This window comes from Mixophyes fleayi, chromosome 9 (assembly GCF_038048845.1).
Source record: "Mixophyes fleayi isolate aMixFle1 chromosome 9, aMixFle1.hap1, whole genome shotgun sequence".
In the NCBI taxonomy this organism is placed as follows: domain Eukaryota; kingdom Metazoa; phylum Chordata; class Amphibia; order Anura; family Limnodynastidae; genus Mixophyes; species Mixophyes fleayi.
Window position 1 is genome coordinate 88,943,550 of NC_134410.1, and position 13,422 is coordinate 88,956,971.

At 47.3% G+C, this 13,422-nt stretch overlaps 2 protein-coding genes across 3 annotated transcripts in view; both read left to right on the forward strand.

Annotated features, from left to right (window-relative positions):
* The window catches only part of LOC142100820 (adenosine deaminase domain-containing protein 2-like), a 1,209,653-nt gene that overhangs the window by 551,803 nt on the left and 644,428 nt on the right, over positions 1 to 13,422 (forward strand). The gene's annotated exons all lie outside the window — the stretch shown is intronic.
* The window catches only part of NOX1 (NADPH oxidase 1), a 130,302-nt gene that overhangs the window by 50,292 nt on the left and 66,588 nt on the right, over positions 1 to 13,422 (forward strand). The gene's annotated exons all lie outside the window — the stretch shown is intronic.

Here is a 13,422-nt window from a genome sequence, read left to right on the forward strand (position 1 = left end):
TAAATTGCAGATAGATGTCTAAAACTAGTATTGTTTTATTGACTCGTATTATCAGTAAGCTGTACGTTTATGAAGCCATGTCTTTGAGAGTGATTTTAAAATAATGAAACTGAGAACAAACCTATAAAACCTATTCTAAATATCTTATGTGAACTGATTCTTCATCCACTATTGCAGTGACTGTGAGTTGTATGACACTGATTGTAAATCTTCTAGGAGACTGATTCTAAATGACGTAAGTTTAGAACAAAGTGCCAAAACTCACATTCTAAAAGGGTGCTTAATAAAAAATGGGCATATTGAAATTTGTATATTTTAAAATGGAAATAAATACAACATTGAAAACAGTTATTTTAAAACTCCATGAAATATAAAGTATGTGAACATGCTAGGGCTAACGTTTTTGATTGTGTATTACATGTGTTTTTAACGTGTGTATAATTGATATAAATGGGTATGAAGCTAGAAACCGTAGTTTCTAGTGTTATCATACACACTGTGTTTTTGTGTTCTGCTAGCACTTTTGCTAATGCTACTTGTTCTATCTTTTGCATTTACCACATGTAAACGTATCTGCATATATATCCGACTGCCTCTCCGCCATCTCCTCCTGGATGTCCGAGAGCTTTCTCAAAATCAATATCTCTAAAACTGAACTCATTGTCTTTCCTCCGGCCAGACTCCCATCCCACCATGACCTCTCTATTGTCGTCAATAACACCACCATCTCCTCTGTCACCCAACTTCGCTGCCTGGGTGTCGCCCTCGACTCCTCTCTCTCTTTTGCCCCCCACATTCATTCCCTTGCCCAAGCCTGTCGCTTCCAACTACACAACATCGCCCGCATCCGTCCTTTTCTCTCTCAGGATGCCGCCAAAACTATCATCCATGCACTCATCATCTCCCGCCTCGATTATTGTAACCTCCTCCTCACTGGCTTCCCCCACTCCCGTCTCTCCCCCCTCCGCTCTATACTCACTGCGGCCGCAAGACTCATCTTCCTCTCACGCCGCTCCTCCTCTGCCTCCCCTCTCTGCCTTGCCTTACACTGGCTCCCCTTCCCCTACAGAATTCTTTTCAAACTCCTCACCACCACTTACAAGGCTGTCTCCAACTCTACTGCCCCTTATATCTCTAAACTCCTCTCCATTCACACTCCTGCCCGCTCCCTGCGCTCGGCCAATGACCGCCGCCTCTCCTCCACTCTTATCACCTCTTCCCACTCCAGAATCCAAGACTTTTCCCGTGCAGCTCCCCTTCTCTGGAACGACCTCCCTCGTTCCATCCGTCTCTCTCCTACTCTGTGCTCCTTCAAACGTGCACTCAAAACTCACCTCTTCCTCAAAGCCTACCAACCATCTACTTAACCCCCATCTCCTCCCTTTAGCTCGTCCTCCCTTCTCTCCTCTTGCCTCAACTGGCTCCTCTTGTGCCTGGTCTGTTTACCCTCCCTTAGGATGTAAGCTCGTATGAGCAGGGCCCCCTCCCCTCCTGTCTCCATACCTGTTCTTCCGCTCCGTCTTTACTGCATATGACTGGCCGGAGTTTCTGGAGTATTGGTACTTTTTGTTCATTGTTCTGTATGGTTTCACCCTGTATAGTCTACTGTTAGTACTGTGTGCGGCGCTGCGGATACCTTGTGGCGCCCAACAAATAAATGATAATAATAATAAAATATATATATATATATATATATATATATATGTGTATATATAGTATGTATATATATATATATAGTATATGTATATATAGTGTATGTATATATAGTGTATATATATATATGTGTATACATATATGCATGTATACATATACATATATATATGTGTGTATATATATATATATGTATATATATGTTTGTATATATATATATATATATATATATATACATGTGTGTGTATATATATATATACATATATGTATATATATATATATATATATATATATACATACACTATGCAATTTCATAGCTTTTTGTAAAGTGAATATATTTCTCATTTAAAAACTAGAAACCTAGAATTTCATGGCAGATAAGAACCACACTTGCCCATCTGGTTTCCATTATATTTTTAATCCCTAATAATCAAGAGTGTTTGTTTTAATTACTCTATTATACTAATCTCTACCATCATCATCATCATCATCTATTTAGTTATATAGCGCCACTAATTCCGCAGCACTGTACAGAGAACTTATTTACATCAGTCCCTGCCCCATTGGAGCTTACAATCTAAATCCCCTAACATACACACACACAGACCGAGAGAGACTAAGGGCAATTTTTAATAGCAGCCAATTAACCTATCAGTATGTTTTTAGAGTGTGGGAGGAAACCGGAGCACCCGGAGGAACTCCATGCAAATATGGGAAGAACGTACAAACTCCACACAGATATGGCCATGGGAATCAAACTCATGACCCCAGTGCTGTGAGACAGAGGTGCAAACCACTAAGCCACCGTGCTACCACCTCTGTTGCCTATACCACCTATCCACTACTGTTTTGGTAAAGTAATTTTTCCTCTGATTCCATCTAAACCTAGCACCCTCCATTTCCAGTGCATGTCTTTCTCTACCACATTCCCCACTACCCACCAGCTTTGTGATCACATGCACACACGCCACCGCCAACTGCACCCGCTTTTTTTCTCACGTCACCTGCTATGTACCAGTCTCTCTCACATGGCACCCCATTCTTACCAGCTTTTCTTTACATGTCACCAAATATGCCCAACTGATTTTCTGTCATATGCCATCTAGAGATGAGGGCACTCGGATTTCTGAAATCCGAGCCCACCCGAACGTTGCGGATCCGAGACAGATCCGGGTATTCCCGCCAATTGCAAAACTGAAACCGAGGCTCCGAGTCATAATCCCGCTGTAGGATCTTGCGATACTCGGATCCTATAAATTCCCCGCTAGTCGTCGCCATCTTCACTCGGGCATTGATCAGGGTAGAGGGAGGGTGTGTTAGGTGGTCCTCTGTCCTGCTATATCTCGTGCTGTTCAGTTCTGTGCTGTGCTGTGCTGTGCTCTGTGTTCTGCTCAGTCCAGTGGTGCTGTGTCCTGTGCTCTGTCCTTCTGAGTTCAGTGGTGCTGCTGGGTCCTGTGCTGTGTCCTGTTCAGTCCAGTGGTGCTGTGTCCTGTGCTCTGTCCTTCTGAGTTCAGTGGTGCTGCTGGGTCCTGTGCTGGGTCCTGTTCAGTCCAGTGGTGCTGTGTCCTGTGCTCTGTCCTTCTGAGTTCAGTGGTGCTGCTGGGTCCTGTGCTGTGTCCTGTTCAGTCCAGTGGTGCTGTGTCCTGTGCTCTGTCCTTCTAAGGGCATTGTTATTTCCCCATTATTCCCAAATTATAAAAAATTTAAAAAAAAGTTATAAAAAAAATTACAAAAAAGGTAATTATAAAAAAAAATAAAAAAAAATATCCCAAAACAATTCTGCAGTATAAGTCCATTGGTACTGCTATATTACAAAGTTCACTGATTCAGCAGTATAAGTCTAGTGGTACTGCTATATTGCAAAGTTCACTGATTTTGCAGTATAAGTCCATTGGTACTGCTATATTACAAATTTCACTGATTCTGCAGTATAAGTCCAGTGGTACTGCAATATTACAAAGTTCACTCATTCTGCAGTATAAGTCCAGTGGTACTGCTGTATAACTCCAGTCCAGTCAGGGCCTGATTAAGGGTTTTGGCCGCCCTAGGCTAATACGGCCGCAGCGCCCCCCCCCCCCCCCCTCCTCCGAATATATAGGTGTATAGGAACACTCCTGAATATGAATGTTCAGGTGTATTCTCCAGCATTCAAATTTAGACAGATTGTGCCATTGTCTCTTACCTGTCCTTGCTCTTCTCTCTTGCAACTTTGTTATCCTCTCGCTGGCTTCTGGAAAGTTGGCGTCCTTTTTTTGAAAATGCAAAAATGTATTATAATGCAAACCCTGAATGATTAGGCCCTTTAGTTAAAACAAAACACTCCATTATGGCCAGCTAAAAGTACCCCATTGGACAGGCATATATAAGCAATATCTGAATATTTGTTGTCAATCAAATACAAACCTCTACCAGCCCCATCTCACTAATATTTAGTATTCTAGTGATTGCTGAGACCACCCATGTGACCACCACACAATCATGAGATTCTGCCCCCCAAAGCTGCTCTAGTTTTTAAATAGCCCCTGCAGCCATTTTCCTTAACCACAACCCCCCCCCCCGCACAGCCATTTTCCTTAACCCCTGCTGCAGCCATTTTCTTTACCTCCCACCCTGCATCCATCCCCCTTGCAGCTATTTTCCTTACCTCCACTCTGCTAGCTAGCTATCCCCCCCCGTCACATCAAAACTCCCCCAGTCACATATATCAGCCCCCTCCTCTGCCCTCCTTCATACATATCAACCTCTCTACCTCCCTATAGATTTTCATGGCAGCCCCCCCCTCCCACCCTATAGATTTGTATGACAGTCCCCCTCTCCCTCCCTATACATATGCATGACAGTCCCCCCTCTCCCTCCCTATAGATATGCAGGGTAGTCACCCCCCCTCCCTATAGATATGCAAGGTAGTTCCCCCCCTCCCTATAGATATGCAGGGTAGTTCTTCCCGTTCCTATAGATATGCAGGGCAGTTCCCCCTCCCTATAGATATGCAGGGCAGTTCCCCCCCTCCTTATAGATATGCAGGGCAGTTCCCCCCCTCCTTATAGATATGCAGGGCAGTTTCCCCCCCTCCCTATAGATATGCAGGGCAGTCCCCCCCTCCCTATAGATATGCTAGGCAGTTCCCCCCCTCCCTATAGATATGCAGGGCAGTTCCCCCCCCCCTCCCTATAGATATGCAGGGCAGTTCCCCCCCCCTCCCTATAGATATGCAGGGCAGTTCCCTCCCTCCCTATAGATATGCAGGGCAGTTTCCCCCCCCTCCCTATAGATATGCAGGGCAGTTCCCCCTCCCTATAGATATGCAGGGCAGTTCCCCCCCCCTCCCTATAGATATGCAGGGCGGTTCCCCCCCTCCTTATAGATATGCAGGGCAGTTCCCCCCCTCCCTATAGATATGCAGGGCAGTTCCCCCCCCTCCCTATAGATATGCAGGGCAGTTCCCCCCCCCTCCCTATAGATATGCAGGGCAGTTCCCCCTCCCTATAGATATGCAGGGCAGTTCCCCCCCCCTCCCTATAGATATGCAGGGCAATTCCCCCCCCCCCCTCCCTATAGATATGCAGGGCAGTTCCCCCCCTCCTTATAGATATGCAGGGCAGTTCCCCCCCCTCCCTATAGATATGCAGGGCAGTTCCCCCCCCCTATAGATATGCAGGGCAGTTCCCCCCCTCCTTATAGATATGCAGGGCAGTTCCCCCCCTCCCTATAGATATGCAGGGCAGTTCCCCCCCCCCTCCCTATAGATATGCAGGGCAGTTCCCCCCCTCCCTATAGATATGCAGGGCAGTCCCCCCCCTCCCTATAGATATGCAGGGCAGTTCCCCCCCCTCCCTATAGATATGCAGGGCAGTTCCCCCCCTCCCTATAGATATGCAGGGCAGTCCCCCCCCTCCCTATAGATATGCAGGGCAGTCCCCCCCTCCCTATAGATATGCAGGGCAGTTCCCCCTCCCTATAGATATGCAGGGCAGTTCCCCCCCCCTCCCTATAGATATGCAGGGCAGTTCCCCCCCCCTATAGATATGCGGGGCAGTCCCCCCCTCCCTATAGATATGCAGGGCAGTCCCCCCCCCTCCCTATAGATATGCAGGGCAGCCCCCCCCTCCCTATAGATATGCAGGGCAGTTCCCCCCCCCTCCCACAGTGCAGCGCCCCCCGGGACCCAGCGCCCCAGGCTGCAGCCTGGTCAGCCTAGTGGTTGATCAGGCCCTGAGTCCAGTGGTACTCTCCTGTGCCGCATATAATTTTTAAAGGCTTTGCCGAGTGTGTGTGGCTTCGGGGTACACTCTCTTGTGCTACATATAAAGCAGAACAAAAATTTGGAGGATAAAGTAGGGAAAGATCAAGACCCACTTCCTACTAATGCTGAAGCTGCTGCCACTAGTCATGACATAGACGATGAAATGCCATCAACGTCGTCTGGCAAGCCCGATGCCCAATCTCCTAGTACAGGGCATGTAAAATCCAAAAAGCCCAAGTTCAGTAAAAGTAGCAAAAAGAGAAACTTAAAATCATCTGAGGAGAAACGTAAAGTTGCCAATATGCCATTTACGACACACAGTGGCAAGGAACAGATTAGGCCCTGGCCCGTGTTCATGACTAGTGGTTCAGCTTCACCCAAGGAACTAAGCCCTCCCCCCCCCCCTACAAAAAATTGAAGAGAGTTATGCTGTCAGCAACAACACAGCAAACAACTCTGCCTTCTAAATAGAAATTATCACAAATCCCCAAGGCGAGTCCAAGGGTGTTGGTGGTTGCGAAGCCTGACCTTCCCATCACTGTACGGGAAGAGGTGGCTCCTTCCACCATTTGCAGCACGCCCTCTGCATATGCTGGAAGGATCACCCACAGTCCAGTTACAGATTTGGCTAATGAAGGTGTGAATGTTGTACACCGGGAGGAGGATATTGATGTAGCTGGCGCTGAGGAGGATGTTGATGATTATGATGCAGACAGATACCAAATTGCCTTTCTCAATTTCTATTTATATTCTAGATTATATAACGGCTGAATAGTTTTCTATTTTACTCCTAGTGGAGAGGGGATCTGATGCAGACAGATACCAAACTGCCTTTGTCAATTTCTTTGTATATTTGAATTTCTAGTTCTACAGTCTATGCAGGCTGCTTTTTTATATTCAACTACAAGTGTAGGGGGGGGGGGGGTGGCATAGATAGCCACCAAAGTAACGTGGTCCATTTAATTTCACTTTCTAGCTCCACAGTCTGTGCAGCCTGCTTTTTTTTATCTTCAAAGTATTTACAAGCCTTGCAATCTAAATTAACAAGAGGTAGTGACGTGCTAGAACTCCACCCTCTATATGCTGCAGAGGATGGAGGAGCATCAAAAGGCCATTCAAGCCTACACAGCCACCTACGACATAGGAAAAGGAGTGGGGATGCGCCTGAGTCAAGCGCACTGGAGAATGATTTCCATGTTGTGCAAGGTTCTGCAGCCATTTGAACTTGCCACACGAGAAGTCATTTCCGACACTGCCAGCTTGAGTCAGGTGATTCCCCTGATCAGGCTTTTGCAGAAGCAGCTGGAGAAAGTGAGGGAGGAGCTGGTACACCATTGCGATTCCACCAAGCATGTAGCTCTTGTGGATGAAGCCCTTTGTACGCTTTGCCAGGATCCGAGGGTGGTCAGTCTTTTATAGTCAGAGGAATACATTCTGGCCACCGTTCTCGATCCTCGGTTTAAAGCGTATGTTGTGTCTCTGTTTCCGGCGGACACAAGTCTACAGCGGTGCAAAGACCTGCTGGTCAGGAGATTGTCCTCTGAAGAGGACCGTGACATGCCACCAGCTCCACCTTCATTTTCATCACTGTTTGTGCAGTTCCAAAAAAGAGGAACTGCCATTTTGATTGCTACCATCTTTCTTTCTGTATTTCCTGTGTCCTGTGGTCTGTTCTGCTAAGGGCATTGTTATTTCCAAGTAATCCAAAAGTTCTAAAAAAAACAAATTTAAATTTATAAAAAAAATATAAAAAATTAATTTAAAAAAAAAAAAAAAAAATAATAAAAAATTTTCCAAAAATAATTGGAAAAAAATATTACAAAATTTTAAAAAATCTAGCTTGTACTGCTATTTAAAAGTCTAACTACGATCATTCACTGTTGCTGTACCCAAAAATAATAGGTACTGCTATTAAAGTACAGTCCAGTGGTACTTCTCCTGTGCCGCAGATAATTTGTAAAAGCTTTGTCGAGTGTGTGTAGTTATGTATCACAGGTTTTAAGAAGAGGCACAACACTGACAACCTGTTAGAAAAACTGAGGGAAATAATCTCTCTGTGGCTCACCCCACTTAGACTCTCCTGGGGATTCGAATAATTGCCATTTCTATTACTACCTTCTTTCTTTCTCTATTTTAAAAAAAAATAAATAACTGCCATTTCTAGTACTACCTTCTTTCTTTCTATATTTAAAAAAACCCAAAAACTGTCATTTCTATTACTCCGTTTATTGTTTGTGCAGTCACAAAAAAGAGGAACTGCGCCCTTAACTGCTATGTTGGTTTTAGACGTCCATCCGGTGTCCGCCATCTGTGCACTGGAATTCAGACCAGTTGAGGGTTTTATTATTATATTGTGGCCCCGGTACCAAATTGGGTACCGGGGCTACTCCACTACGCAGTCCAGATACTTGTTTGGTGGAATTCAGAACAATTGAGGATTTTTTTATTATATTGTGGCCCCGCTATCAAATTGGGTACTGGGGCCACTCCACTACGCAGTCCATATACTTGTTTGGTGGAATTCAGAACAATTGTTTTTTTGTTTTATTATATTGTGGGGACCACTCCACTACACAGTCCAGATACTTTTTTGTTTTTTGGTGGAATTCAAACCAGTTGAGGGATTTTTTATTATATTGTGGGGACCACTCCACTACGCAGTCCAAATACTTTTTTGGTGGAATTCAGACCAGTTGAGTGTTTTTTTATATTGTGGGGACCATTCCACTATGCAGTCCAGATACTTTTTTGGTGGAATTGAGACCAGTTGAGGGTGATATATTATGGCCCTGGTACCAAATTGGGTACCGGGACCACTCCACTATGCAGTCCAGAAAGCTACCTCGGTGAAACGTTTTGGACAAAAAACAATATTGTGAGGTGTGAGGGTGTTCAGAATAGACTGGAAATTAGTGGAAATGATTGTTATTGAATGTTATTGAGGTTAATAATAGCGTAGGAGTGAAAATAAGCCCAAAAACTTGATTTTGGAACTTTTTATGCTTTTTTTCAAAATAAATCCGAATCCAAAACCTTAAATCCGAACCAAAACCTTTCAACAGGTGTTTTGCGAAACAAATCCGAACCCAAAACATCAAACAAATCCAAACCCAAAACACAAAACACGAGACACCAAAAGTGGCCGGTGCACATCCCTAATGCCATCCCATATGCTCACAAGTTTTTCTCTCACATTCTAGCCTGTATGCCCACAACCATATCTTATGTGCTACACCAGGCTAACCCGTGTCCCTCCAGGTGTTGTGAAACTTCAAGACCCAGGCTGCCATGCACGTATCGGCTGGATATCTACTGACAAAGCATACTGGAGCCTGCAGTTTCACAGGACTTGGGTTGGCCAGATCTGTGCTACAATGAGTGGTGCAGCATGTATGTATGTTTTGGTATGCAGTGGTGGGGGGCAGCATGTATGTATGTTCTGACAGGCAGTGGTGGGATGCAGCATGTATGTTATACTTGTCTACTCTTCCGGAATTCCCGGGAGGCTCCCAAATTTCAGGGAGTCCTCCTGGACTCCCAGAAGAGTAGGCAAGGCTCCCGCATTTACCGAAATTCACGGCATCGAATGGAGGGGATGAGGCATAATGGCACAATTAAGCTCCACCCCCTCAATTCAATGCCGTGAATTTTGGCATTGTATAGTGGGGGCGGGACTATGGTGACGTGACAATGTCACCTCCTACCCCATGTCATATGAGTTCTCCCCCGGATCTCCTGGGGGAGAAATCTTAAAAGTTGGCATGTATGATAGATGTATGTTCTGGAAGGCAGTGGTGGGTGCAGCATGTATGTATTTATGTTCTGGCAGGCAGTGATGGGGTGCAGTATGTATATATGTTCTGGAAGGCAGTGGCCGAGTGCAGCATGTATGTATGGTCTGGCAGGCAATGGTGGGGTGCAGCATGTATGTATGAATGTATGGTCCGGCAGGCAGTAGTGGGGTGCAGCATGTATGTATGGTCTGGCAGGCAATGGTGGGGTGCAGCATGTATGGATGTATGTTCTGGCAGGCAGTGGTTGGGTGCAGCATGTATGTATGTTCTGGCAGTGGTGGGGTGCAGCATGTATGTATTTATGCTCTGGCAGGCAGTGGTGGGGTGCAGTATGTATATATGTTCTGGAAGGCAGTGGCGGAGTGCAGCATGTATGTATGGTCTGGCAGGGAGTGGTGGGGAGCAGCATGTATGTATGTATGGTCTGGCAGGCAATGGTGGGGTGCATCATGTATCTATGAATGTATGGTCTGTAAGGCAGTAGTGGGGTGCAGCATGTATGTATGGTCTGGCAGGCAATGGTGGGATGCAGCATGTATGGATGTATGTTCTGGCATGAAGTGGTTGGGTGCAGCATTTATGTATATATGCTCTGACAGGCAGTGGTGGGGTGCAGTATGTATATACCACCCCAAAGAGGCACTTACCTATAGTGATAATGATAGTGATGGCAAAGTAACGACCCGGAAAATTTCCACTGGACCTTGGACTGATGAGGCTCAGACTGTATGATGACAAGCTCCATCTGCCTGTAGACCTCATTGGTAATGATATACTTCGCTTTGAGACAGATCTTCTCTGCTTTAAGCTTCCCTTCCTGTCTCATCTCGTAGTCCAACTCCAGGTCATCAAAGACAGTGATCCCGACCAGCAGATAGGTGAATGTGCAGACGATGAGGGACAAAGTCTGCACGTTCTTCATGGCAGGAGAGGAGAGGGGAACAAAATTACCGCACCATTGCATTCTCTCCAGCAGAGCTGTTTCTACACACCCTCCCAGAACTATCCAGCACCCCAATTCTCACTACTTCCCCTGTTCTCTCCAGCAACCCCATTCTCTCTGCTCCACCTGTTCTCTCCAGCACCCCCATTCTCTCTGCTTCCCACGTTCTCTCCAGCACCCCCATTCTCTCTGCTCCACCTGTTCTCTCCAGCATCCCCATTCTCTCTGCTTCCCACATTCTCTTCAGCACCCCCATTCTCTCTGCTCCACCTGTTCTCTCCAGCACCGTCACTCTCTCTGTTTCCCATGTTCTCTCCAGCACCCCCATTCTCTCTGCTTCCCACATTCTCTCCAGCACCGCCACTCTCTCTGTTGCCCATGTTCTCTCCAGCACCCCCATTCTCTCTGCTCCACCTGTTCTCTCCAGCACCCCCATTCTCTCTGCTTCCCACATTCTCTCCAGCACCTCCATTCTCTCTGCTCCACCTGTTCTCTCCAGCACCGCCACTCTCTCTGTTTCCCATGTTCTCTCCAGCACCCACATTCTCTCTGCTCCACCTGTTCTCTCCAGCACCCCCATTCTCTCTGCTTCCCACATTCTCTCCAGCACCCCCATTCTCTCTGCTCCACCTGTTCTCTCCAGCACCCCCATTCTCTCTGCCTCCCACGTTCTCTCCAGCACCTCCATTTTCTCTGCTCCACCTGTTCTCTCCAGCACCCCCATTCTCTCTGCTCCAACTGTTCTCTCTAGCACCCCCATTCTCTCTGCTTCCCACATTCTCTCCAGCACCGCCACTCTCTCTGTTGCCCACGTTCTCTCCAGCACCCCCATTCTCTCTGCTCCACCTGTTCTCTCCAGCACCCCCATTCTCTCTGCCTTCCACGTTCTCTCCAGCACCTCCATTCTCTCTGCTCCACCTGTTCTCTCCAGCACCCCCATTCTCTCTGCTCCAACTGTTCTCTCTAGCACCCCATTCTCTCTGCTTCCCACATTCTCTCCAGCACCCCCATTCTCTCTGCCTCCCACGTTCTCTCCAGCACCTCCATTCTCTCTGCTCCACCTGTTCTCTCCAGCACCCCCATTCTCTCTGCTCCACCTGTTCTCTCCAGCACCCCCATTCTCTCTGCTTCCCACATTCTTTCCAGCACCCCCATTCTCTCTGCTCCACCTGTTCTCTCTAGCACACCCATTCTCTCTGCCTCCCACGTTCTATCCAGCACCTCCGTTCTCTCCAGCATCCCCTTTCTCTCTGCTCCAACTGTTCTCTCCAGCACCCTCATTCTCTCTGCTTCCCACGTTCTCTCCAGCACCACCTTTCTCTCTGCTTCCCACATTCTCTCCACATCCCTGTTCTCTCTGCTCCCCTTTCTCTCCAGCACTCCTATTCTCTCTGCTTCCCATGTTCTCTCCAGCACCCCCATTCTCTTTGCTTACGCCGTACTCTTCAGCACACCCATTCTCTCCAGCACTCCTATTCTCTCCAGCACACCAAGGCAGCAGGAGGGAGGTGATTCTCTTGTGGGTGGGACCACATGCGGGTGCTGAGGCTGGTTCAGGAACGGATTTGGGGGGGTAGGGGGCAACGATCACTACCCCCCCAGCATACTGCCAGGAGCACCCTGCCAGGATCGAACTGCCTAAAGTTACCACTCACACACATTATACACAGCACCATAGTCCAAATGGCAGGTAGCTGTGGCGCCCCACACTGCCATCTGACTGCCCTGCCTGTCAGGTTTATCTCTTTTTCGGCTCCTCTCAGCTAATGAATGACAGCGCATCGCTGCCATGCTAGTGTTCATGGTGCAGGGAGCAGTGCCCAATGTGTGTGGGTATACTACCTTTAGGCAGTTCAATCCTGGCAGGGTGCTCTTGACAGTATTCTAAGGGGGGCTAATGGATCATAAAGAGCAGCGGGGGGTCAGACAACAGATCACACAGAGGGCGGGGCGGACAACAGATTACACAGAGCAGTGGGGGGTTGGACAATAGATCACACAGAGCAGCGGGACGGACAGACAATAGATCACACAGAGCAGTGGGGGGAGGACAATGTATCACAGAGCAACGGGGGCCAATGGATCACAGTGCAGCGGGGGAGGGGGACAATGTATCACACAGAGCAACGGAGGGCAATGGATCACACAGTGCAGCGGGGGGGGGACAATGTATCACACAGTGCAGCGGGGAACAAGATGTTACTCAGAGACAGCCACCAAGGGGTATATTTCAGCTTGGATGTAAATGATGAGCCAACTAAAGGAATTGAATGGGGGACAATCGATCACACATAACAGCGGTGAGGGGGACAACATGTCACTCAGAGCAGTGGGGAGGGGGACAACATGTCACTCAGAGTTGCAGGGGAAGGGAGGGGGGTTAAAAAACACATCACCCAGAGAGCCAGGGATGGGAGGAGAGCAGATCACCTAGTGGGTAGCAGGGAGAGGGTTTCACACTTACAGGACACACTGGGATTACACAGGATGGAGCACACACTATATTATGTATACCTTCCCCCCTTCATGTTATATAACAGGAGAGACAGAGAGCAGCTTTCCTTCAACATACACAGAGCACTTTTCAAGTGGATTTCCTAACAGCCACCTTTGGCATCGCACTGAGGGATAAATAAAAGCGGTGCCAGGGCTAAAAATGATACAATGTGCCCCCTCTCAGACCCAAAACACTAGCCAGCCCACCTACAGCCAACAAATATCTGTAATTTGTCTGTAGTTTACAAATCAAAATCGGTATGCGGGGGAACACACAGCCATATTTGTGCTCCCAA